Source organism: Vespa mandarinia, chromosome 5 (genome assembly GCF_050613455.1).
Source record: "Vespa mandarinia isolate Hongniang chromosome 5, ASM5061345v1, whole genome shotgun sequence".
Taxonomy (NCBI): Eukaryota; Metazoa; Arthropoda; class Insecta; order Hymenoptera; family Vespidae; genus Vespa; species Vespa mandarinia.
Genome location: NC_140814.1, coordinates 3,177,501 through 3,182,500, shown reverse-complemented (window position 1 = coordinate 3,182,500; position 5,000 = coordinate 3,177,501). Strand labels below are relative to the sequence as shown.

Here is a 5,000-nt window from a genome sequence, read left to right as displayed (position 1 = left end):
TCTCTTTGTAATTATTATCGTATTTTTTCGATCACAATATTATCGACAGATGCGATTTATAATCTTGAGATCATTTAATCATAAACTAAGAGACGATATAGAACCAAATATTGATATGTTATTTATGACAAACGAAAGATGGACTGCGTACAATAAATATTGAAAGTCATAATTTATTGTATTATTATTCATTATCATGAATTTAACGAACATGTCATAATTATTGATGATTATCAATCGACGTTTCCTGTTTTTTTTCTTTTTCTTTTTATTTCTTCTTCTTATTCTTCTTCCGTTTCTTCTTTATATTTCTCATTGAACAAATTTGCATCTAATTATAATTCGATTCCAACGTCGTGACGATGTATTTAATATCTTTGACTGCTACGAAAATGTAAATGAAGAATTGATCTTTTTCAATTAAAAAGTTGTAAAATGTCGTGACGTGACGTGACGTGACGTGACGTGACGTGACTTGACGCGACGCATCAAGATTTGGAATGCTAATCCTAAGAAAATTGTTTGTCGAATCGCTGGTCTTACGTTTCTAATGTATATTCATGAAATTCGTGCCTGATAAAAAAGCTTAAATGCCGATGGACAAGCAACATTCGACAAATTTTCTATATCGTTAATTATTATATTAAATTGATCAATTGAATACAAATAACATTGGTAATTTTCAGAATTGAAAAAAATGCTTGATAAACTATATCTAAATAAATAAATACACCCTATTGTTTTTTTTTTTTTTTTTTTTTTTTATTGAAATAGAGTTTGATATTTCATATCTGAATAAACAACGTTATAGTATTTTTTTTTCTTTTTTGTTTTGAAAACGTTCGATATTTTATATCAAAAGAAATAAAATTGTAATATTTTTTTTTTTATTTACTTTTCTTTTTTTTTTTTCTTTCCAATTTGATAACATTCGACATTTTATATCTAAATAAATAATATTGTAATATCTTTTTTGCTCTTTTTCGAAAATGTTTGATATTTTATATCTAAATAAATAACGCCGTAAGAGAGTAATTTGTTTATTATGAAATATTTTTCTATATTTCCTATCTAAATAAACAACAACGGTATTTTACATGCACGTGCCCACACACGCATGAACACACACACATACACACACACGTTATCATCTAATATTTTCATTATCGAATAAGAAGAAAAATATTTTATTGTTTAATTTCTTAAATTATTTATAAAAGTAAAAAAGAAGAAAAAAAAAGAAGAAGAAAAAAATACATAAATAAACTTAATTTGAATTTAGTAAGACTTGGAACGAAATATGCTAATTTAAAATTATCTTCTCACAATCAGACAACAAAATCTTGGAGTTTTTTATTACGTTAATATTACGACAACAAGGTTTGTTCAAACAACTTGTTGATCTGCCTACGCTCGGCGTCAGTCATATATCATCGTTTACAACTTTCGGTGTATGTTACGATATCACATATTAAATTAATGTCTCGTATGTGTCGTACATATGTACATTCATATGGTTCCGATTACTTTAACTCATTCTCACTTTCATTTGAAGGGCGCGACACAGTGGTAATGACTCGAACATGGTCAGACACATTAACTTGATTAAACATTTTCATCTTCGCATTAACAAGCTCGCACAATTGGAAACACGCGATATTCTAAGAGAAAAAAATAAATAAAAAGGAATATTTTTTGCTTTCTTTTTTTCTTTCTTTTTTCTTTTTTTTTTTTTTAAACAAAACAATTACAATTCGTAATTTCTATCGTTTAACGTGATTTGAAAAGAAAAAGAAAAAAAAAAGAAACACCTGATTTATAATTTCGTTCGTCAAGAGATGAAACGACATTGATTAATAAATATTCAATTTCTCCGATTAATTCGTTTGAACGACAACGTATAGAATTAAATATTAAACGCTGAAAACATTTAATTGTCTCAAAATGAATTTTTATTAATACTCAATAATTCTACAATTGAGATGGATAATTTATATAAAAAAAAATATATGTATCGTGTTACTATATAAGAAAAAAAAAAAAAAATAAACGAAAGGAACAGAAAAAAAAGCGAAAAAATGAGAGAGAGAGAGAGAGAGAGAAAAAAAGAAGAACTTATTTCCGAGTACGACTAACAATGAATAATTCAGAAAAATCTGAATCAAAACTGTCGTTCATGGAACGGTGTTTCATTAAAGAGAAGAAGGAATTGTGAGATGCGGGGGAGGGGAATATGGAAAAATTTATCGATCTTTTTTTCTTCGAGCCACCCCTTTCTATTTTTCTTTTTTTTTTTTTCCTTTGTTTCTCATGTAACACGCAGACGTTTGCACGTACTTTATTACGTGCAAAAAAAGATATTTTAACGAACGACATAGTACGGTATTAATAATAATCGAAGATCCATTTACACGATTCAATCATAGCAAGCAGCCTAACAGGATGGATCGTTTAAACGTTCGCACACATTAAAAGAGAAAATATTTGTCTTTGGATTTGTAATCTGTCCGATAGAACAGTCGTAAAAAGTGTCGTCAGAATGACAATTTTTTTTCTTTCCTTTTCTTGTTTCTTCTTTTATTTTATTTTTTTTTTTTTTTTATTTTTCTCTCCTTTTATTTAGACCCACTAAAAATCCATCCTCTTGCCCTCTCCCCCCTCCCCCCTCCCCCTCGGCAATCTTCGTCCCGATTAACGAGAAATCTCCGAGCGAACAAGATATTAATAAAATAATATTAAGTTGAGCTTAAATTTTCTAGATCAGTTCAAAAATTTATTATACTCTTTTACGAGACGATTGGATTTACGTCGAAGATCAATTGGACATTTAAAAGCTAATTTTCTTTTTCTTTATTTTTTTTTTTTTTGCAGATCATAAAATTACAAGGATAGCACATAAAACTGCATATCTAATTGAAATTACATTGTAGAGTTTACAAAATGAAAAAGAAAAAAAAAAAGAAGAAAAAAAAAATAGTAATTGATTTTTGAAAATCATCGAAGAATTTTTTATCCACCCAATCTTTTTTTTATTTTATTTTTTTATTTCCCATCGTAATGTCATACGAATCAATGATTTCACTCATTTTCTATCATTTGTAATATTATTCGAGAACGTCGATCTGATTAAACGATTGCCATTATTTATTATACTAATTTTTCATTTCTTATGAACGATCTTGTTAAGTGCATAAGAAGATGAAAGGATGAGGGATAAATATTTTCCTTGAACGATACATCTTTTTTTTCTCTCTCTCTGCCTCTCTTTTCTCATCAAATGCCTTTTTTTTTTTACATAGAAGCTTTTAAAAAGATTAGAATCCATCGCTAAGTATCCCACTTACTTACTTCAACGTTTTCCTTTTCGTTATCATAGTATTAAGAAAAATACCAAGCTTAATATTTCATTCAAACGACGTGAGAGAATCTAATAATTTGTCACAATGGATTTCTAGCAATTGATCAGAACAGATATCTGCATTTGCATATATATATATATATATATATATCTACCTATGTATTCAAACTATGTACATATGTATACGTATTAACGTGTTCATTTATGTGCTTTAGCAACAATGAATTACAATTAGACGAAATACATTGGATTATCTTAAGTACGATGAAAATAATTAATTCTTATAGAAATATCATCGATATGATATTTAATCGCTTTTAATTTTGATTTTTTTTTCTTTTTCTTTTTTTTCCAAGTTGAAAAGAGAGAGAAAAAAAAGAAAAAGCGAAGTGCAGGAAAAAAGAAAATAGAAAGGAAGGAATGAGAAGAGAAAGAATTAAGAAGGAAGGAAAAAGAAAAGAAAAGAAAAGTAAGAGAGAATGTCAAGTTATATTGATCTCTACGATTTATTATTCCACTTACATTAGTTTTAAAAATCGACTTAAAGTATTGGTTTAATGAGTCCCCCGATGAGAGTGATCTCTCCGTGGTGATCAGTTAGAAAAAACTTGCTATTTCTTTGAAAACTACTCTTTATACTTAAATCTTTCGATTCTCATCGATCGATCGATCGATCGATCGATAATAAAGATCATGATCGATCTAAGTTGCCATCTCTCTTACTCTCTTTATATATATATATACATACTATATATATTTCTCTCTTTTTATCGTCGACCTTGAACCAACAAGATAATCAATAAGGATCACGTAATATGTTTTCAATAAGCTCTTTTTTTTCCTTATCATACGCTCGATATTCTCTTATCCTGACAAGGATATTTCTAGGGAAGACAGAATAGCAATAAGAATTTCAAACAACACTAACAAACGTCACAAAGATATTATCTATATCTTTCATTATTTGCAATGCTTTTTACTTCATATCCACATGATGCAATAATACTTGTGGTTCGATTAAACTTTCTCATTACAAGAGATGTTCGTAAATAAAACACACAAAGGGTAAAATTAAAAAAGAAAAAAAGGATAAGAAAAACAAACGAAGAAAGGAAAAAACGTTAGAACGTTAGATTTTACAGAAAGCATAACATATATTGATATATTTTGTCGTTCATTGAAGAAATTTCTTTTTATTTATTTTTTTTTAATTTATTTATTTTTTTTTATTTATTTTTTTTTTTTAATCGATCTCATCATTCAAAAGATATACACTCTAATAATTCGAACGAAATATTTCATTCTATAAAATAATTGTGAAATAATTTGATATATCGAAAAAAGAAAAAATAAAGGAAAGAAAAAAAGTAACAGACAAATACCTAATAATTTCTCGCAACATTTTAAAATTGTTTCTATGAAATATAGATTTTCGTTCTATCGAGCTATTGTGATAAAAACAATTTTCTCATTCTTTTCCTTTGACTTTTGATTTTCGTAATTTATAATAACAATAAAAAAATATTTGAAATAAAAAATTGGGCAATTTTTTTGTTAGCTCGTTGGATATAATAGCCTGTCGTTATATTTTCCCCAGTGATCTCATATCATGATTAGTTCAATTTATTAGCAAGGAAATGTT

The 5,000-nt window shown here is 27.3% G+C and overlaps 1 protein-coding gene across 8 annotated transcripts in view; it reads left to right on the top strand.

The window, feature by feature from the left end:
- LOC118441663 (parathyroid hormone/parathyroid hormone-related peptide receptor) overlaps positions 1-5,000 on the top strand; it is a 21,179-nt gene that overhangs the window by 1,934 nt on the left and 14,245 nt on the right. The window lies entirely within an intron of this gene.